Source organism: Chelonoidis abingdonii, chromosome 8, assembly GCF_003597395.2.
Source record: "Chelonoidis abingdonii isolate Lonesome George chromosome 8, CheloAbing_2.0, whole genome shotgun sequence".
In the NCBI taxonomy this organism is placed as follows: Eukaryota; Metazoa; Chordata; order Testudines; family Testudinidae; genus Chelonoidis; species Chelonoidis abingdonii.
The window spans coordinates 17,214,229-17,236,717 of NC_133776.1; the positions used below are offsets into that span (position 1 = coordinate 17,214,229).

A 22,489-nucleotide genomic window follows, 5' to 3' on the forward strand; every position below is an offset into this window, starting at 1 on the left:
AGGCGTCACCGCTGAAATTCGGCGGCATTTCGGCGGGTGCTCCACCGCCGCAGTGGTCCTTCGGCTGGCGTCTGCCAGCCAAAAAGGTTGGGGACCACTGTATTAAAAAAACATAATGCTTCAAATACGCCTCACTGCATATAGAATATCCTTTTAAAAGGTCGTGTTATGTTACATCTCAGTCAATTCTGTATTTTCATGTTAAATGTTAAAAACCTTTATATAATGAAACACTGTACGTTAAGCAAGTGTTAAAAGTATGGGGGAAAGTCAAGGGGTGAGGGTAGTCTTCAGATAGGCTCTCTCTAAGCTTCATGCAGTCACAAAGCAATAGTTTTTGTCATTTACAATCAGTAAATGAAATAAAATACTTGTTATAACTTTCATAAAGTATCTTCCAATGCAATCTTGCCATTTTTAAAAACTTTAACAGCATTTAAAAAGTTAGGAAAAAGGTCTGTGTAAAAAAACAAGCAAACTAAAGGAGTGGACCCCTAGAGCCTTGCTAAGGCAGACTATAGTGCATGAAGCACTGGCTAGCCTAATTAGTCTATCTGTTTTTAAAACGTAGAAAAAGCTCCAGCTTCAGCCTGTGTTGTATTATTTTAATAAAATCTATGAACCCAAAACAAACACAGGAGCTTGTACCTTTGTCTTAGCACATGGGTTGCAAACATTTAAAAACAAAAACATTCTAATGATGTCAAAAAATGCATGGTGATGAATGCTATTGAGAGGTATACTACTCCCAGATCCTTCTCCTTCCCTTTTTTAGAGATGGGCACTACATTAGCCTTTTTCCAGTCATCCGGGACCTCCCCCGATTGCCATGAGTTTTCAAAGATAATGGCCAATGGCTCTGCAATCATGTCCGCCAACTCCTTAGCACCCTTGGATGCAGGCATCCGGTCCCATGTACTTGTGCTCATCCAGCTTTTTTAAATAGTCCTGAACCACTTCTTTCTCCACAGAGGGCTGGTCACCTCCTCCCTGTACTGTGCTGCCCAGTGCAGTAACCTGGGAGCTGACCTTGTTCGTGAAGACAGAGGCAAAAAAAACATCGAGTACAATTAGCTTTTTCCATATCCTTTGTCACTAGGTTGCCTCCCCCATTCATTAAGGAGCCACACTTTCCTTGACCACCTTGTTGCTAACATACCTGAAGAAATCCTTCACTTGTCCCCTACCCTTTCCAAAAACTTCCTGGATTGTCTGTGCACTGCTGTATTGCTCTCCCAGCAGATATCATGATGATTGAAGTCCCCCATGAGTACCAGGGCCTGTGATCTAGTAACTTCTGTTAGTTGCCTGAAGAAAGTCTCATCCACCTCATCCCCCTGGTCTGGTGGTCTATAGCAGACTCCCACTATGACATCACTTGTGTTGCTCACACTTCTAAACTTAATCCAGAGACTCACAGGTTTTTCTGCAGATTTATACTGGAGCTCTGAGCAGTCATACTGCTCTCTTACATACAATGCAACTCCCCCACCTTTTCTGCCCTGTCTGTCCGTTCTGAACCATTTATATCCATCCATGACAGTACTCCAGTCATGTGAGTTATCCTACCATGTCTCTGTTATTCCAATCACATCATAATTCATTGACTGTGCCAGGAATTCCAGTTCTTCCTGCTTGTTTCCCAGGCTTCTTGCATTTGTGTATAGGCAATTAAGATAATTTGCTGATCATCCTGCTTTCCCAGTATGAGGCAGGAGTCCTCCCCTCTTGTGCTTGCCAAACACTTTAAAACAAACCTTACTGTAATATAACTGCCACCAAAACAACATTGTTTTTTAAGATATAGTTGAGACAAGGGATGAAGGTTGCACTGAGTAGGAAAACTTAATATTTTCTTTTTCTTGGTCTTGGAGTGAGAGCAATGGGTCAGAGAGAGCTGTTTAGGGAAGAAACAATGGGTGAACTAACCAACCCACAGGTAAGTGGCTGGCCACAGAAAATCAACACTAGAACTGGAAGTAAAACCCTGGAGTTCCATTGCATACTCTGTTCTGACTGTTACACATTGCTTCTCTTAGAAATCACAGGTACTAGAAGATATTTCCATCTATAAAGTGTGGTCCAGCATAGAGGCACAAGTGCAAAACAAAGTTTGTACTGCATCTCTACTGTAGAGACAGACTTCAGTCTTCAGGACTGCATCTACACAAACAAGATTTGTAGCTGTAATTCTGCAATAGCAGAAACTGTAGAGTCAACAGGACTGCGGTGTTTTTACACACAACTACACCTTCCACCAATGTGACAATTGGTGGAGCTGTAGTAGTCGTAAATTAGATCTGCATTTACTAGGAAGATGCAGCCACATTTGGAGGAGTGGGGGAAGGAATCAGCATCAAAAGAAAAAGACTGGAGAGAAGCTAGAAACAATAGTGAGTTTCCTTGATCCTGTGTGTGTCTGCCTCTCTCAAATTCAGTCCAAAGGCAAAGAGCTTGGCTTACCATCTTACCTTAATGCTCTGAGTCCCCATCTATACTACAAATAGAACTAAGTCAGGTGACAACGTTACAGCACTGTTATAATTCATAGTATGAATCAAACCTGGCTATTAAACATGACTGAGCAAGGTTTTAGCCCAGTTATAGGGAAACAATTCCTTTCCACACTACATAAATTAAGCTATGTCGTAGCCATGGACCAACCAAACTTTAGGTTTTATAAAAATAATCTTTTTCAAAATATACCAGAAATATTTCATTGTACATTAAATATTAACAAATAGTCCCTTGAAGTGTGTGCCACCAAAGTAGATTACATATTTTACAAGTCCTAATGCAAAAACATCATTATAGTAAATTAAAACTTTGTAAACTTTCTATTGCCATGGACTCAGACATCCTTGATCAAGCCTAGAACCAGTAGATGAAATAACAAGTCTATTTTCACATCTGTGCTGAAATACAAGCATGAAAGAGCAGCAGAAGCGGTAAAAAATTAATATTTATAAAATTGCTTTTAATAATCTAGCATATTAAAAATAAAATGGGTAAAGAAATATTTCTAAGTGTGATTTTTGAAAGCCAGATGTCCCTTAAACAACAACAAAAATTGGCTGTGTCTGAAAGTGCAGCCAGAGTTTAATGAAGAGGGGCAAATGATCTGCCATTTTAGGAAAGAAATTTTTCTGGAGCTAATAACCAACATTATAAGAAAGGAGCCCAGACTGGAATGTGGAGGATTTGTCTGTCTTCAGCATAACTGTGAGCTCTGAAACCCAAACAGGCTGCAGAGGGGACAATATATTTATTTATCATACTATATGAGTGAACTGGGCCAAAGTCTGGAGCTCAGAGCTGAGAATAGGAAACATTATTTTAATGGGACTTTATACCACTGGGCTACCCATACACTGTGTTTCTTGATAATCCCATATTACTTTAATGGTTAGGGGTCAGAAGTTATGCCCTGAAGTTCCCTAACCGCAGCGTGTTGGCATCCTGCTCTCACAGCTAGTCAGCCTCATATCTGATCTAAACTTGAACTTTCAGTTCCCAGAACCACCACAAGCCTGAGTGTTGGTTGGGGGTTTGTTCTCTGCCCGGTGCCATTGTTTTCCCTCCTACTACCCAGCAATGCTTCTCCTCGCCAGGCTGCACCAACCCCCGTGCTCATCCTCTCAGATGAGGGCTGATAGTCTCACACACCTGCTTTCTCCAAGCCAGGGGGATCAGAGAGCCCTCCTTCCACTTTGCTCACAGAGAGGAGAGTTGGAGGTGAGGGGGGGGTGGGGGGAAAGGGACAGTGGGCATCTCACACAAGGAGTGAGTTGAGATGTCGGTGGGAGGTAGGGGACATCTCCCACAGTAGGAAAATTGGGTTCTGGAGGGAAGGTGGCAGGTAGGGGGCATCTCCCATAGCAGGTGAGCTGAGAGCTGGGGCAGAGGTGCATGGAGGGGTCGGGGTCGGGGTCCTTCCTCATAGTGGGTGAGCTAAGGTCTGGGAACAGAGAAGAGAGGGGACATCTCCCATAGAGGGTGAGTTGAAGTCTATGGCAGAGGTAGGAGACATCTCTTGCAGCAGGGTGAGTTGAGTTCTGGGGACGGAGGGGAAGGAGACATCTCTCACAGCAGGTGTACTAGGACCTGGGGGGAAGGGGCATCTCATGCTGGGTGAGTTGGGTTGTGGGGGGATAGGGTTCTCTCATAGTGGATAAGCTGAGGTCTGTGGACAAAGAGGAGGGAAGAGCTGGCCACAGCAGGTTAGTTAGAGGCAGTATCTTCTGCAATGGGTGAGGTAGGGTCTCAGAGTGAACGGGGAGGTCTTGCGATGGGAGGGGTCTCTCCCCACACGGGTGAGGTGGGGTCTTGGAGCAAGGGGGGTGGTCTCAGGATGGGAAGGGTCTCTCCCCTGGTGGGTGAGGTGAGGTCTCAGAGCAAGGGGGGGAAGTCTCAGGGTGGGAGGGGTCTCTCCCCACACGGGTGAGTTGGGGTCTTGGAACGAGAGGGGAGGTCTCGGGGTGGGGTGGGATGGGTCTCTCCCCCAGTGGGTGAGGTGGGGTCTCGGAGTGAGGGGAGGAGGTCTTGGGGTGGGAGGGGTCTCTCCCCTGGTGGGTGAGGTGAGGTCTCAGAGCGAGGGGGGGAAGTCTCAGGGTGGGAGGGGTCTCTCCCCACACGGGTGAGTTGGGGTCTTGGAGTGAGGGGGGAGGTCTTGGGGTGGGAGGGGACTCTCCCCTGGTGGGTGAGGTAGGGTCTCAGCGCAGGGGGAAGGTCTCAGGGTGGGATGGGTCTCTCCCCCAGTGAGTGAGGTGGGGTCCGGGGGTGAGACAGGGTCCCCTGGCGGGTGAGGTGGGGTCTCAGGGTGGGAAGGTCTTTCCTCCGGCAGGTGAGGCGGGGTCCTGGGGCGAGGTCTCAGGGCGAGGCGGGCTCTCGGGACGGGGTCTTGGGCTCTCCCGCAACCTGCCGGGGCAGGGAATGCAGACGGGCTGCCCAAGGCTGGGACGGGCGGTTTGTGCCGGTGGGGGAAGCCCCTGCTCGCTGAGCTCGGAGGAACCAAACCCACCTGCAGACGCTGCCTCCGCGCCTGGCAGCCCGGCAGAAGTGGCTCGCTGCGCCCCAGCCTCCTTCCCCTCAGCGCCGCACGGGGCTGCCGCACAGCTCCCCGGCCGGCGCTGTCCCGTGCCGCTCTGGCCACGCGCGCGGGGGGCTCGGGGCTGCTCCCTCAGCTTCCCTGGGGGGCCGCTGCGGCTGACGGGGTCCCCCGGCTCCGCCCTGGGAAGTGAGACGGGCCTGGCGGAGGAGTAGCCGCCCACAGGGAGGGGACTGCTGGTGCGGAACAGCGCACACAGCACTGCCCTGCCTGGCACCCGCGGCGCTGGGCGGGCCCGCACAACAGGCGGGGGCTGACGAGAACTGGGTGTAGCCGAACCGCGGGGCCCCTCTGCCGCTCCCCGGGGGCGCCTGGCTCTCACGCCCCCTGCACTCGGGGCGGGGATGAGACCCATCACACGCTGTTCCCAGCTAGCAGGAGTCCTGCCGGCCGGCGTCAACAGCGCGGGGGCCCAGACTGGAAAGGTAGTTTGCTTAGTTTCTCCCCTCGCCAGGGCCCCGTGCTGGGAAAACAGGCGCCCAACTTCCTCACACTTAGGGTGACCCGATGTCCCGATTTTACTGGGACAGTCCCCATATTTGGGGCTTCTTTTTAATATGGGCCCCTATTACCCCCACCCTGTCCCGATTTTTCACACTTGCTATCTAGTCACCGTACCACTGTTGTGCATGTCTTCAGGTCCCAGGAGCAGCAAAGGGCGAGCGAGCGCCAAAGGTCAGAGCATAGAGCAGGGGAGTGTTTGGGTACAGGGCTTTGGGCTGTCCCATTTCTAGTCATAGACTCCTAGACATGTAGGGCTGGCCGGGACCTGGGGAAGTCATCAATAGAATCAGCTAAACCTCCACCAACCTTGCTTCACGGGTTTTGTCCAACCTGCTCTTAAAAACTCCAGTGATGGCGATTCCACAACCTTTGGTGGAAGCCTGTTCTAGAGTTTAACTACCCTTGTAGTGGTGACCTGTCTCTCCGATGCCCAGCTAGGCCCATTGGAGCAGTGGCAATAAGTACACGCAGGGAGGCAGAGGGTGGAGTTCACGGTAGCTGCAGTCTTTTCGGGGAGATCCTAAGCCATTGTTGGAGCTACTGGGCTGGGAGGAGAAGATTGTGAAGGGAGCCTGATGGAGGTATTATTGTGTAGATTGAAGTTAGAGACTGGGGACTGTGTTTGTGCTCCCTGAGTGGGAGATGGGAACCAAGCACTCCTACCCCTGGTCTAGGGCAGTGTTTCCAAAAAGATTGGTCCTAACCCACCAATGGATTGCAGAAGGCACTAGGTCTGCATAGGTGACAGGCCCAGTGTGGAGGAGAGAACTGGGAGGGGAGGGGAGTTGTAGAATAAGACTGCCCTGCACTCACCCTACAGTAGTGGCTCCAGTCCTGAGGTCTGAGTCCTGCTCCCCACTCCAGGTACTACAACCTGAAGCACAAGGTTACACTACTGCCCCTCTGTGATGATGAAGGGGCAAACAGGCCACATTTGAGTAAGTGCTGCTGTGGGATGAGCTCACTTTCTCCCCCCACCTTCTCTTCCCCACATACAGGGGCTCCCCTCTGTGGTGGGCTGGGGTTAGGGTTGCAGTGCTGAGTCACAGGGTGCTGTTGTGCATGGTGGATGCTCCCTTGACAGGACAAGGAGCAAGAGTAGGCAAAGGAGGCTGAGCTATGATTTTGGGCCACCATTATGAATTTGGACCCTGGCTGGGCCACAATAAAAGATAAAATGCAGGTGGGGGGTAGCCTTAGTAAAAAGTTTGGGAACCAGTGGGCTAGGGGTCAGTCATGGGCCCCATGAATTGTCAAGTCCAAGTGAAATCAGCAACCTACAGCATCAGGTTCCAGGAATTTTAAAGTTTGGAATATGGAGTGTACGTGTTTTGTTTTGAAATGATTTTGTTGGAGTTTAAATGTTTAGTGTGCTGTTATATTCCTTTTCTAGGCACTCAACTGATAGAGAAGATATTTCCAGGTGAATGTGGATACTGTTTCCCACTGGGTTACAGTGATCCTTAGCTTGCAAACTGCAGGCAACTTGCCAGCATTTGTCAGTGAAACATGTTGAGACCTAAGCAGTGAGGGATGAAGATGTTGGTCCAGGAAAAGATTTATTTTATAAATTGGTCCATAGAATGAAAAAGATGAAGCTACAAATACTGCTTACGGGTAAAAAACTGGCACCAGAGCCTGGATCTTGCTCTCGCAGTGTAAGCAAAAAAATTGTCATAAGTAGGGTGGGGTAAATCACCAGGAAACATAAAGCCAGTGCAGCAGCTCAAATCCCATTGCTTCTTTCCAGCATAAAGCATGTAGCCAGAAAGTCATTAGGACTGGCCAATCCCTGGCAGCCACAATAGCCCCGTGGTTGCTCTCTGTAGTTCCTCAAAACCAGACCAGCAGCTCCACAATTACAAATCTCTAATTGCTCAACTTAGGCATCTGCATATCTTGAATTTATTGTCAGAAACATGTCTGTAGAATAAGTGCAGTCTGCTCTAGGTCAACTGTATCCATTAGCCTTCATCTAATCTCGTTGTCAACACTTTAGGAAGCATTTTATAATCCAGATGTTAGAACTGTATGATTTTCAGATGGTTGAGTGTTTCCCTTGAAACAAAAATATTCCAACTTGAAATGGGAAATAAACACTGTAAGAGTAGATGAATGTGCAAGAAACAATGTTTATGTTTTCAATGCAAAATTTTGTAATGCCATAAACATGGGAAAGACAATTCTCAGTGGTCCTTGCCATGTTGCTAAAGCTGCTTCCTGTCCTGAAAGTGTAATTACTGAAGCGCAGTAGGAACCTAATCCAAAGTCCATTAAAGGCAATGAAAAGAGACCAATTTAAAATCCCACAGTGATTGATCAAAGTAGAGGACATACCCCCTATAAAATATTGGTGCCTGGAGCACATAATAGATGCTTTTTAAAGTAAGTTGCCATAAATAAAGTCTTGTATACAGTGGGTATGGCCAATGGATCTGCTTAGTGATTAACAATTAATCTGCCTGCTCAAACCCAAGCTCCTGTGTGGCAACTGGGCTTACTGGCACATGAGGTGATTATCCCATTCATGGGCTCTCCACATCCCCCTGCCCTCAGCACATTGGAACCTGTGGCAGCTCGACTGCCAGGGACTTCTGTTCCTACAGCGTGTTGGGTAGGAATTGTAACTAAATCTAACTGAAGATTTCCAGAATGCATAACACTGGTTCCCACCCTATATATTTGGACCAAGATGATCATGAGGTTGTCATTCTTGTGTAGTCAATGGGAATTAGAGCCATGGAGAAGAGGGCAGGATTGGGCCCTGAGTCTGTTCCCCGTTACAGAGCAAAGCCTCTGAATACTTGACAAGTCAACCTTTTTGCACCATGTTTCCACACTTAAGACTGATTAAAAAACCAGGAAACAAATTTGGACATTCTGCCTAGTGTCCTGGTTACATGGCATTAAATTATTAACATTACTTAGTGCTTTTATTGAATGTTTTCATATCCATAGTACAGCTCAAATGTTATCTAATCTCATAACCATATTTGTTCTTTCCTAGGAGAACGTCATATCGAGCTAGTAACCCTTTACATGTAACAATACTGTGTCTACAAGTGAGAAGGTATTTTCCCCAGGAATCTTTCTTTTAACAGAATGTAAATATGGTAAAGGGATGGGACTTGACTCTAGCTGGGGATATATGATTTAGGGTGTGTTCAGGGCAAATGCAATGTCATTGTTCTGTGGAAAGGAGGTGGCCCCTCCCCTCAGGAGGAGGGGAAGTGAGTTGGAGGAGAAAAGGGACAGTTGAGGAACAGAGGCAAGCAGGGGGAGCCTGAGAGAGACACAGAGAAACAGTCTGGGAGTAGCTGAGAGAAAGAGGGTGAGGGGAGGCGCTGAACAGAGGGAAACTGGGACAGAGAAACTGAGAGTGAATGGAGAGGCTGAGAGTATGTCTACACTACAGGATTATTCTGATTTTACATAAACCGGTTTTGTAAAACAGATTGTATAAAGTTGAGTGCATGTGGCCACATGAAGCACAATAATTCGGCGGTGTGCGTCCATGTACCGAGGCTAGTGTCGATTTCTGGACCGTTGCACTGTGGGTAGCTATCCTGTAGCTATCTCATAGATCCCGCAGTCTCCCCCGCCCATTGGAATTCTGGGTTGAGCTCTCAATGCACGATGGTGCAAAAACAGTGTCGCGGGTGATTCTGGGTAAATGTCATCACTCAATCCTTCCTCCGTGAAAGCAACGGCAGACAATCATTTCGCGCCCTTTTTCCCTGGATTGCCCTGGCAGACCCATAGCATGGCAACCATGGAGCCTGTTTTGCCTTTTGTCACTGTCACCGTATGTGTACTGGATGCCGCTGACAGAGGCGGTACTGCAGTGCTACACAGCAGCATTCATTTGCTATTGCAAGGTAGCAGAGATGGTTACCAGTCGTTCTGTACTGTTTACTGTGCCATTGTAAATTGGCGATGAGATGACGGTTATCAGTCGTTCTGTACCGTCTGCTGCTGTCATGGGTGCTCCTGGCTGGCCTTCGCTGAGATCGGCCGGGGGTGCATGGACAAAAATGGGAATGACTCCCCAAGTCAATCCCTCTTTTATGGTTTATCTAAAAATAGAGTCAGTCCTGCCTAGAATATGGGGCAAGTGTACTAGAGAACCAGTGTAGCAGAGAACCAGAGAGCACAGCCGCTCCATGTCAGATCCCGCAGAAATTATTAGCTGCATGCTATTCTAAGGGGTTAGCTCCTAGAATGTAACTGGCTGCACGCACACACCTGGATAACATCAGTGATCAGAACTCTGAAATCCCCTGATGGGTAAATAAACTTCTTTACCGCCGTTTCTTTTTCTCTGTATTCTTGAATTCACAAAACATACCAAATTACAGAGGAAGTTTGTGAGGTGATATTTTGCTTTTCAGGAATTGGTGTGGCTTTTCTTGTTGTCAACTGAAACATTGACTTATTTGCATTGTGACATTTCCTGTTGCTTCCTATTACCAAATCTCAAAATGTAACAAAGCAGTACACTGAGGAATGAGTTAAAGGAAAGGCACCTTCCAGTGGAACAGATCAGTGGATCTGCCACATGCATTATCCATCTTATAACTTACTAGGTACTCATACAATATGACCCGTGTGCTATTGTGTTGAACTATGACAATTGGAATGAGTGAGATTTTAGTTGTCTCATTGGAATGTGTTGCAAAATCCTCCCTCTCAATAAGGAAGCATTTAAAACCCGCCTTAAAAAGAATCTCAAGTGAAGATGCCCCCTTTCAACTGAGTTAGTAACTTGGCTGGACTGGTGTGTGTGTGGACTGGTGTGTGAAGGAAGAGAACTAAGTTCATATTCCACTCTGTCTTACTATTGTTGTCTATGACTCACTGTCTTGAGCTTCTGTCCTCGTCTGCTCAACTGTGCTCTCAGAATGGACAGACCTTGGGATGTTGTCCCATTCTAGGGAAATAAAATGCAGCGTACGTGAGACCCACTGGTTTCTTATGTTTGATTTTTTTTATTTTTGAGCATTTCTTTGTACTTAAAACAAAAATGATTTTCTTTATTTGATTGGATTTTTCTTTAGTGGGTCCCTTGCAACTTATTCAGCTGTGGGGGTGAGAGCTCAGGTCATTGAAGGACTGAAATCAAGGAATGTGCCTAAGACAGATGGCTTTGACCTAGAAAAATACAAAAGCTAAATGTAGTTCTGTCTCTGGATAGTTGCTCATTACTCATTTCCTTCAGTCAGGCATTGATTCTGTAAAGAGAGAAATCTTGAGGATCACTTAGGCCAGGTCTACACTGTGACTTTAAATCGGTTTAATGGCCGATATACCGATTTAACGCTGTACCCGTTCACACGACGTCGTCATTAATATTGAGTTAAACGGCTCCTTAAATCGATTTCGGAACTCCTCCCAGACGATGAGAGTCGCTATAATTCGAAAGTGATAACTCGGATTAGGGTTGTGTGGACGGAAATCGATATATTGGCTCCACTAGAGGTATCCCACAGTGCACCACGACCGCTCTGGTCCGCAATCCGAACTCGGATCGGAGTGCGGTAAACAGGAATAAGCCCCGAGACCTTTGAATGACATTCCTGCTTTCACGTGTCCAGCTCTGATCAGCACGGGTGGCGATGCAGTTCAATGCAAAAGTAGCTCCTGCATTGAACCTTACGGGAGATACTAGATCTGATCTCGTCATGGTGAGACAAACTAATGTTTTATTCAGAGCTCCGTTAAAAGAACAGGAAATGCCAAAGCGTTTGAAAATAAACTCCAGGATACACACGGGCGTGACAACCATACACGGGAACCAGAGACTCAAACGGATGCTCAGGAGGGGGAGAGAGGAGGGGGTAATGAGGACTACAGCTACCAGTCTCCACAGCAGTCTCTGAAAACTATTTGCATTTTGGCTGAGCGCAATGTCTGTTAGCTAATACAGTAGTTTGCGTGGTTCACGAACAGCTCATCATCTCTTTCCCCGCCCCCCCAGCACGTGAAAGAGAAGTAAAATAAATAATTCCTTGAGTACGGTAAATGTCACCTCTGTGTACTGAATGCTGCTGGCAGAGAGTACGCGAGTTGTTGACAGAGTCAGATACGATTTGTGATCTCAGGGTCCAATGCTTGTGTGCTATGCGTTGTGCTCAAATGCACTCGGAAAAAGGCGCCAAAGGGTTGTCTGCTGCCTTCACAAAGGGAAGGGTGTGAGGCTGTACCCCGCACCACCCGGGGCAATGGTTTCTGCCCCATCAGCACTGTGCTCTCACACCCGGAAGTGGGAATATAGTGGATAGCTTAGAGAAACAGCTACCCCACAGTGCACCGCTGCCTGAAATCGATGGTAGCTTTTGGACCCATGACGCAAACATCGATTTCGTGATCCCACTGTGGACGCGCTAAACCGATTTTATTAGATCTGTTTTGTAATATCGGTTTAAGCTAATTCGAAATAATCGTGCAGTGTAGACGTACCCTTAGATTCTTATTGACCCATCTCCCTTTTAGATCTCAATGGATAACCTCTTGGAAAAGGTATCCTCTCTGCTCATTCATGCATGCAGATCCAGCTCATTGTGTGAACTGGTTATCGCCATGTAGGCCACATGCTTCCATAAGTTGATCTCGAAAGGCTTCTGGGGTTCTCTTTAAAGCTTTTGAGCGTTATGTCTCAGGAACAATGTTATAAAAATTGGATGTGGATTTTTTACAGGTCTTGTGAATGGCTCTATTTCCCTAAACAGGGAAGGTACCAAGACATCTCCCCTACTTACAGGAGCCTATTTTAAAACCTGCTTCTCAGTGCAGAATCAAGAGAAGATTCAGACCTTTCAGTGTCACTATCGGTCAGGGCCGCCCAGAGGATTCAGGGGGCCTGGGGCAAAGCGAGGGAGCTGCAGCACTTGTACTCACCCGGTGGCAGTCCAGGTCTTTGGCAACACTGAAGGGCCCCCTGCCGCCGAAGACCCGGACTGCTGCCAGGCCAGGGCTTGCGGGGCATTTCAGCGGTGGGGGCCCTTCAGTCGCTCCGCATCTTCGGCAGCACTGAAGGGCCCCCCACCACAAAATGCCGCCAAAGACCCAGACCGCTGCTGGGCCAGAGCTTGCGGGGCTCCTGCGGGGCCTGGGGCAAATTGCCCCACTTGCCTCCCCCTCTGGGCGGCCCTGCTTTCTGTATAAATGAAAATCCCAAATGTTATATTGGACATTTGTTTTCCTCTCTCCTTTTTCTCCTGGATCTCTAGATCTGTCTGATGTGGCATAGGTGACATCTCAAAGGCTGAATTTATACAAGGTTATGTCTGACACAGGCAGCTAGCAGAAGTGTGATATCTTCAGGGAAATCACAGCCAAAGAGTGTTCTGACAGTTTAATGCTTCTAGCTTGATACCCTGGCTCTGAGCTTTGGTGGGCAGCATTTCTGTGGAATCACACACAACTGCCATGCTCCCTCTGTGTAGCTCATAGGTGCCTCATCATAAGAACGAAGTAGGCCCTACATGCTAAGAGAGGCTGCAGTCATTGTGGAAAGGAAGAAAATGTAATATTGGGGCATAGGGACACAGCACCTAGACTAGGAGACTGACAGAGTTGGAAATCAAATGAGGATTTTCTGACTAAGAGCTAACTGTATATAGTTGTGTAGCAGGGTGGTCACCTGCTCCTGCTCTGAGGGGTTTAAAGATAGCCCTTGGAGAGGGCTGGGATTGAGAGAGAAAACCCTAGTCTGATTGGGGAAACAGCCGCAGCTGGGCCACATCCCAGTCAGGCCATAGCTGGCCTGTATAAAGAGGCTGGGAGCCAGGAACTCAGCAATCTCTCTCTGTTTGTAGAGGGAGATGACCCTGGCCACAGGGAGCTAGAGACAAGGTACCTGAGTGAAGCAGGGCTGGGGAAAGGCAGAGGAGCTGCAGAGCTCCAGCCTGGAAAGCCCCAGGCTGCAGCCTAGCAGAAGGCAAATAGGTACTGGGGGCTGCAGGGGGCAGCCCAGGGGTAGGCCAAGGCAGCAGGTCCAAACCCAACCTTGCCAGTGATGAGTAGGCTGATACTGCAGTCGGCCCCAGGGCGTGGGACCTAGACAATGACTGGCAGTAGCTGTATACTGATGGGAGGTGGGGATAGTGGGTGGGAGTTCCCTGCGGAGGGGAGACCCTAAGATTGAGGGGTTACTGCCAGGGGGCACTGCCCCAGATAAAGGGGCACTGGGTCCTGGGAGGGACATGGGGGGCCAAGCGGTAGTGGGACACTGGCCTGCAGAGGGCGCTCCGGAGGCTGGAGAGCTAATTCCTGGAAGAAACCAGCAGGAGGTGCCACAGGGGTGAGTCTTGCATTGCTACAAGTTGGCACTTACATATTGCAGAGAAATATCCATGAGACCTGTATCGGTATTTAGAATGTGTGCTATAAAACTTACATAAGAGACTTGGGTCCCACTTCCTCCTCTGTGCTGAGTGTAGGAATGGATTGGTGGCTGGGGGCGAGGGAGGATGGCTTTAAGCCACATTTTTATTTCATGTACTCTGGGGCTGTTTGGAAGTGCTGTAGCCCCAGCATGGGTTGCAGAGCGTCAAGGCTGCTTCCACTTTGCTTCCCATGGGTCTCTGTCCATTGCTTCCCCCAACAGTTAGTGTGGTAGGTGCTTGAAAGTTTGTTTATTGCTCATTATTTAATCTCCCTGGAATTAATCTGGTAATTGCTATTATTCCAAATGCAGTGTCTCATGTCAGAGTGCTTAAAACAAACAAATAGATCATGCAGAATAAAGTTTCTCAAAAACTAAATATCTTGCACTTGAGAAGAGAGGTCATTTTGGGCCCTATCCTGTGAAGTGCTGAGCTCCGCCAGCCTCTTTTGATTGCAGTGAGAGATGAGAGCCCTAAGTGTAGCACAGGACTGGCCCCTTCTTCACTATCTTTTCTTTAGCAACATGTTGATTTTTTTAACTATGTAACAAAGCCCACAAGCTTTTTGTGGTAAGTATTGTAAATAATGGGCTGGATTGCCTCTCTAGATTTAGGATGTTGGCATTTACACCTGCTTGCAACTGTGGAAACATTTTAGGGTGGTGGCAGTTGGGGTAGCTGTGCAGGAGAGGGAATTCACTTGTGGCATGCAGGAAGTGGTGCCACCTGTGCCAGGGGAGAGCAGCTTTAAATTGTTGGTTGGAGCTTCATAGCAGATACCCTTCCAGCAGCAGAGTGGGCGGGAGGGGATGTGCTGAATCAGTGCATCATCCAGGTACTGTTGCACTGGCTTAAGGCAGGGCCCTGATAGAGCCAGGGTTGCAGTTAGCATGCACACCAGGCTACTGGGAGCTCGCAGCCTGGGTTCTGCAGTGAATCTGGCCCTAGTGCGTTTCATGTCGGAGCATCCTCAGATTTGGGTGGTTTAAAAACTGTCATTGTCCTGCAGTGAGTGCAGAGAGCACAACAGGCTGTTGCAAGAGAAAAGCTGTGGTTTGGTGGTTGATCAGCTTCCTGTTTACCATTGTGTAGAAACAAGTTTACTTCCCTGCTGCTGCTGAGTCCTTGATGTTTCTTCCTCTCCCAGGAATGAACTAGAGATTATGCTGGGGAATGGACAGGGAACTCTGCCTTCCATCTTGGAAGCAGTCAAGGTTTTCTCTGCATTAGTCATGCAGTCCTTTGAGTTTGTTTGCTTCTTTCTCCTCCGCCCGCTAAACAAATGCTTCAGGGCCAACAAGCCTACAATAGCAAACCACCATGCAGCCCCAGTGGAGGAAAAACACTGGGGAAAAGAAACAAGACTGAAGTCTATCCAGTGGGCCGCCTCTTCCATGTCTTCAACCCCTTTAACCCTTCCACCAGCCAGGCTCTATATTGCAGCCTCCAACTTTCCAGCAAAAGATGGTTGGTCTGATGAGACTCCCTTTGCAGCTCATTGAGACTGTTCTGAAATTGCTCAGAAGGACTAGCGTAGAAATGTAGAACTGATAAATGAAATTGTTTTTAATTGCTCACTTTATTAATGTAACTTCTGTTCACCATTCACTACACTTGCCTGCATTGTAACTGCTGTTCACTGTTTGCCATATTGTAATTCAAACCCCATTTTAAAACGCTCACTCCATTTTGTAAAAGCTTCCCTCCAACCTTCATTTTGCAAACCCTGCTGTAATCTTATTAGTTAGTTTAGATGTGTGAATGAGGCATGTATGGGATAAATCAACCTTCCAGCCCAGCCTGTCCTGATGAGGTGAAGTTTCAACTACAACGGCTGAAGCCTAGACAACAGTGAAACAAGTAAAAAAGCATCCACCCTAAAAAGAAAAGGACAAGAAGAACAGAGAAGAAGATCAAAGCAGGTTCAAGGCCTGAAAGTCACGCTGCAATTGACGGGTGATCAATCCATCCAAAGCAGCGTGACACAGCAAGACCTATAGGACTTTGAATCCAAACTAAAGCCTGTAAAAAAAAGAAGGGTGAGATAAGAGACTTTGGTAACATTCTGCTGCCAACATGGAGCCAGCTACCTGCTGATATAATTTAAACAATAGCAGAATGAAGCAACTCCCTGAACTAACATTAGGGAAAAATCCCTATAAAGCTGGACTCTGAAGACTGAGGACTTTGGTCTATGGTTCTTGGTGCAGCCTCCAGGAGCTCAGGTGCACCTGACCGGACTTCGGCTCCACTCTTGGTGTACAGAGTACCTGGCCAGTATTCTGTCACAAGCAACTTTAGGCTGGTAACTATAATATTACACAGAACTTGTATGATGATTGTGTGAATGGAGATATATATAATAATCATAGGAATAAGTAACCAAAACAACATTGTTTGCTGTTATCTTTTATTTTATTATGGTATTTACAATAAATGTGACAAATGTCTTGTCCCCTTTAAGATCCTGCTAGTTTTTATTGGTATAACAGAAAAACAGAACGGACTCCCTGCTTTCATGATCAGAAGTTTGTGTGCCGCTTCTGCATCATCCCCTGCTCTGGCTGGTTCAGGCCAGGTTATTCTCGTTAGGCACTGGGGTACATTGGAGGTAATGAATAGTTCCATGCACTATGACCCTACATCTGCTTAAACTTCCTAAAGAGCTGCAGTGCCATACTTTAGAAAGGTGCAAGCTGTTTTCTGGTCATGGCTGCCTCATCTCCTCCCCTCCCTTTCTTTTGTGGTCTCTTGTGCTTCAAAGGGCTAGTTGATACTGTTCTTTTCTGGGTGCAAGAACTGTTAAGTGCAGTTGTGACTGGCCTCTGCGTAGGCTCACAGTCTTCTTCCCGCAATTGGAGATCTTACAATCTGATCCTCAGGGAGCAAGGTATAGGATCAGAAGCATATCTAAGCTTCAAGCTTCCAAAGGGATTAATAATGTAAGTGTATACTGGGAGAAATGAAAGGACCTGAGAGTGGCAGGAACTTCTTTCAGGAGTATTGTATGAGAAACTAGTATGTTTATTTAAAAAAAAATGGTTGGGCTGAGACAGTATGCAGTGATAAAGGTTTTAAAGGTTTTATTGTATTAATGTAAACTATTTGATTGACAGAGGAAAAAAGAGCCATGTATTTATAAAAAAAATTGTTACACCTAAGAAAAATGCTGCACTATTCTTCCATTAATGGGATTTTTTCTGTTTCTTATCATCTGTCTCTTAAGGGATTCCTTATTGCTATTAATTAGGGCTCCTGTTCAGACCTATTTCCTACCATTTGTTCCTGGGCTGTTTTTCTTAAGTAGATACTTCAACAATTTCCTGTGTCAACTTTTAATTCACAAAAGCTTCTCTTAGTCATAATCTGTTTCCAGATACTCAGTTGAAGACCAGTAAACCCTACTGTACATCGGTGTATTTTTCTGCCACATGTTGCAGCTCATCTTTCACACAAGTCACAAATGATGTTCAAATCCAGTCTTGAATCATGATCAGTATTTCATTTACTGAACTAGCAAGTTTCCTTAACATTTATAACTGCAGCATGTTTCCCCATCTGTGATGTAACCATTGCTCCTATATGTTCTGATACTGCAGTTTTCTCCGCTTGTCTTTATCTGGTCGTAACTGCTTTGGTAAATGGATAGGCAGAGGTGCATACTTTAAGTCTCTGCCTCCCCTGCGATGAGAATCATACTGGTAAAGACAGATGGAGCTGGCAGGTGGACCAGGCCTAAATGAGAGGTGCAGTTATCTGTAATGCTGTTTGTTCAGCATCTGGAGCATTAACTCAAATAACTAGTTTACCAATAACTTTTCTCTCCTTGTTTGTTTCTGAAGTTGCGGTCTGGTGATGGGTGCTATATAGGAACTGAGATAGATTGGTTTGAGATCTATTGCATTATACCCACTGCAAGCAGAAAAAATGGTTACTTGGCTTCTTGTAACTGTTGTTCTTCTAGATGTGGTGTTCATGTCCATTCCAATCAGGTGCGCGCGCACCGCATGCATGGTCGTCAGAAACTTCTTCCCTTAGTAGCTCCCGTCGGGTTGGCTAGGGAGTGCCCTGGAGTGGCGCCTTCATGGCTCAATATATGACCCTACCGACCCAACCCCCACTCCCCCAGTTCCTAATTACTGGCTACTCCAACAGAGGTGAAGGAGGGTGGGTATTGGAATGGACGTGAACAACACATCTTGAAGAACAACAGTTACAAGAAGGCGAGTAACTGTTTTTTCTTCCTTGAGTACTTGTTCATGTAGATTCCAATCAAGTGACTTCCAAGCTCTCCCTCAGAGGTGGGGTCAGAGTTAAGGAATCACTGATTGGAGAACCATTCTGCTGAAAGCTGTGTCCTCCATAGCATGCTGGGTAATGGCATAGTGGGTGGTAAACATGTGCACTGAAGACCAGTTTGCCATGTTGCAGCTCTCCTGGATGGGCACCTAGGCCAGGAAAGTGGTGGACAAGGCTTGAGTTCGTGTCAAGTGGGACATAATAGCTGGGGCTGGGACCTTGGTGATGTCATAGCAGGTACGGATGCAGTACATGACCCAGGAAGAAATGCGTTATGAGGAGACCGGAAGCCCCTTCACCTGGTCTGCCACCGCTACAAACAGTTGATTCAACTTCCTGAAAGGCTTTGTGCGCTCAGTGTAGAATGCTAGCGCTCTCCAGACATCTAGTCAGTGAAGCCTCTGCTCCTGCGAATTCGCATGCTGCTTGGGGTAGAAGACTGGTAGAAAAATGTCCTGGTCAATGTGGAATTGGGATACCACCTTGGGCAGGAAGGCTGTGTGCGCCCTGAGTTGTACTTTGTCCTTATGGAAGACTGTGCAGGGCGGGGTCAGAGGTTAGCACTTTTAACTCGGACACCCTCCTGGTTGATGTGATGGCAACAAGGAATGCCACCTTCCACAAGAAGGGATACCGTGTGTAGTCAGTGGTTTGAATGGGGCCCCCATTAGCCTAGAGATGACCAAATTGAGATATCAAGCAAGTACCGGTGGTTGGGAATGTGGATATAGCCTTTCAGGAAACGGCCCACCATAGGTTTGGTGAATACCAAGCGCCCCAACTCTCCTGGGTGGAATGCCGAGATGACTGCGAGGTGTACCCTGATGGTGTACACTGCGAGGTGTACCCTGATCCCACCAAACCTTGCTGCTTCAGATGCAGTAGATACTCCAAAATGAACGGTATAGATGCTTGAAGTGGAGGTACATGACGCTGCTCACACCAGCATGAGAACCTTTTCCACTTAGCTAGGTAAGTGGCCCTGGTGGAAGGTTTCCTGCTACCAAGCAGCACCTCCCTCACCCATTCCATGCATTGACGCTCCATTGGGTTTAACCATGAAGATTCCAAGCCATGAGATGGAGGGACTGTGTGATCAGATTGGGGTAGAGCGGCAGTGCAAGTGGGGTGTCCACTGACAGCTCCAGAAGCGTGGTATACTTGGTGTGGTCACACTGGGGTCAGCAGACTTACCTCTGCTTTCTCCCTGCGGATCTTGAGCAGCAACTTGTGGACGAGTGGTATCGACAGGAAGGCATACATTAGGCTGTCTCCCCAGGGTAGCATGAATGCATCTGAGATAGAGCCTGGACTGTGTTTTTTGGAAAGAGCAAAACATTGGACACTTCTTGTTGCTCCTCATGGCAAATAGGTCTACCTGGGGAAACCCCCACCTTTGGAAGATGGAATGTACGACATCTGGATGGATGGATCACTCATGGTTGCAAAATGACTTGCTGACTTGGTCTGCAGGTTTGTTCCGTACTCCAGGGAGATAGGATGCCTCCAGGTGAATGGAGTGGGCTATACAAAAATCCCACAACTGGAGAGCTTCCCAACAGAGAGGGGAGGAGTGGGCTCCGCCCTGCTTGTTTATGTAAAATGTGGTGGTGGTATTGGTCATCACTGCCAAGCACTGATCCTGCATTCTGGCCTGGAAGGTCTGGGAGGCTAGATATACAGCTCTGAGCTCCTTGATATTGATGTGGAGTGAGAGCTCGACCTGTGGCCGCCAACCCTGTGTCTGTAGGTCTCCTAGGTGGGCCTCCCAAACAGAACTGACATGTCTGTTACTAGGGTCATGGAGGGATGAGGGCTGCTAGACGCTTCGCGGACCATGCGAGGGTCTAGCCACCAGCAAAGGGCTTATAGAACTTGCTCCAGTACTGTCCCTGCCAAGTCCAAGCTGTCTTGACCTGGACGATAAGCTGAGGCAAGCCATGCCTGGAGCAGCCTGAGCCTCAGTCTAGCGTGTCTGACCACATAGGTGCAGGCTGCAATGTGACCAAGGAGACTCAGGCATCCCCTTGCAGTTGTGGTGGGATACTGTCTGGATAATCTGCCACTGCTAGAAATCCGGACTCTGGCAGAATTGTTCTGTCCTGTACCTATAAATTCTATTCTTTGGCTCGGTGAAAGCATGGACTTGTTCCCGTTGAGAAGGAGTCCTAGTCTCTCAAAGGTGTCTCTGACTAACCAGACTTGGGACTCCATCTGCTCCCTGGAGCGCCACCGCAGCAGCCAGTCATTGAGGTGGGGATACACCTGTACCTTCCTCTTTTGGAGAAAGGCCGCAACCACCGACATGCACTTGGTGAACGCTTGGGGAGGCCGTCAGATGGGAGCACCGTGAAGTGATAGTGTTTATGGCTGACCGCAAACCACAAGAAATGTCTGTGGGCCAGGTGAATGGCTATATGAAAGTACACATCTTTCATGTCGAGGGCAGCGTACCAGTCTCCTGGATCCAGGGAAGGTATGCTCGTGCTCAGAGAGACCATGTGGTACTTCAACTTCACCATGAACTGATTTGGATCCTCTGAGGTCTAGAATGGGTCTGAGAACTCCCTTCACTTTGGGGATAAGGAAGTATCTGGAGTAGAATCCCTTGCCCCTTAGCTCCTGAGGAACCTCCTCCACTGCACCTATGGCAAGGAGCACTTGCACCTCCTGAACAAGGAGTTGCTCATGAGATGAGTCCTTGAAGAGTGACAGGGAAGGGGGGTGAGGGAGGGGAGGAGCAGAACTGGAGAGAATATCCCACTTCTTCCTTGCGAAGCACCTAGCAATCCAATGTTATTTGCGACCAAGCATGGTAGAAGTGGGACAGACGATTCAGGAAGCACCGGGAAGGATCCAGGATATTGGAGGGTACGCCATCCTCGGGCGTCCCTTCAAAATCTTTGTTTGGAGCCCAACAATGGCTTAGTTGAGCCCTGATCCTGCCCTGAAAGTGGGTTTGAAGCCTTGCGCCTGTGATTTCTGCCCCTTTGCCTATAAAAATCCTGCCGCAACCAAGGAGGAGATGGGCATTGTTGTTGCAGTGGTTGGGGCTTAAAGTGGCTGCATTCTGGAGTCCACCAGGATCATGTCTTTGAACTTCAGCATGGTGGTCCATGAATTGAAGTTGTACCTACTGAGGATAGCCTGCTGATTGGCTATCCTCAGTTGTAGGCTGCCCATGGCATAGACCTTTCTGCTGAAAAGGTCCATCCTTTTCACCTCCTTGGCCTTGAGGGCCGGCCCTTGCTGTCCTTGACACTCCTTCTTATTGACCACCAACACAACTAGCGAGCATGGCTGTGGGTGCGAGAGCAAATACTCATATCCCTTGGAAGGGATGAAGTATTGATGCTCAATGCCTCTAGCAGTTGGCAGGACTGAGGCCGGGGTCTGCCACAGAGGTTTTTATATTGTTCTGCACAGTCTTGATTAGGGGCAGAGCCACCTGTGATGGGGGCAAGAATATCCACCATGGGGTTCTTGGTCTTGACAACCTCTGCTTTCAACCCCATGTTGCAGGTGATTCACCTGAAGAGGGCTTGGTGTGCCCTGTGATCTATTGGAGGTGGCCCCGAAGCTGATGCCCCTGCTACAGCTTTGTCTGAGGAGGAAGACAAGGTGGCTAGTGGAGGTATCAGGTCCTCCTGTCCCTCTAAGTCTCTGACCTCCTCTTGGTCAGTACAGACTGTCATGGCCACTACATTTGATACCTGGGGCTGGTCCTGTGGTGGAGATGTCCCGGCCGCAACCCAAGGTTAAGGGGGCAGTTGGGAAAGGGTGGCCTGTGATCCTCAAGGGGGGTGGAGGGGTCTCTCACCAGGAGAGTGGTGCTGCCAGTATCCTGATGCTACAAACCTTGATCCCTTTGACAACGTGCCCTGGGCTTGATGATATGCCCAAGGGTCCAAAAGGGCCTTTGCACGGGGGATTGCCAGTTCAGTGGCGCCTCCCTTTGTTGCCTCTGGGATCTGTGTTGACTATGTCTTGAATAATATGAGTCGGCATTGGAGCTCCCAAGTACCATTGCTCAGTGCCAGGATTTCAGCCTTCTTGTGTGGCACCGGAGAAGTTGAGCAGTGCCAGCTCACTGATCCTGGTTGTGGCGCCGGCGACCACCGGTGATGAGGGTCTCTTGTGCTGGAGTCCTTCCTCAGCCCCGTGTCATATACAGAAGCCGAAGCACTCCGTA

At 48.1% G+C, this 22,489-nt stretch overlaps 1 protein-coding gene and 1 long non-coding RNA gene across 3 annotated transcripts in view; one reads left to right on the forward strand and one right to left on the reverse strand.

The window, feature by feature from the left end:
• GPR160 (G protein-coupled receptor 160) overlaps window positions 1–5,235 on the reverse strand; it is a 15,015-nt gene extending 9,780 nt beyond the window's left edge. For both annotated transcript variants that reach the window (XM_032783699.2, XM_032783696.2), the window contains exon 1: window positions 5,021–5,235. The gene's annotated coding sequence lies outside the window, so the exon portion shown is untranslated. The remainder of the gene's footprint in view (window positions 1–5,020) is intronic.
• A 133-nt stretch (window positions 5,236–5,368) lies between these two features.
• LOC142047184 (uncharacterized) overlaps window positions 5,369–22,489 on the forward strand; it is a 39,075-nt gene continuing 21,954 nt past the window's right edge. The window contains exons 1-3 of the long non-coding RNA XR_012656354.1: window positions 5,369–5,532; window positions 7,005–7,034; window positions 8,619–8,681. This is a non-coding gene — a long non-coding RNA (uncharacterized LOC142047184). The remainder of the gene's footprint in view (window positions 5,533–7,004; window positions 7,035–8,618; window positions 8,682–22,489) is intronic.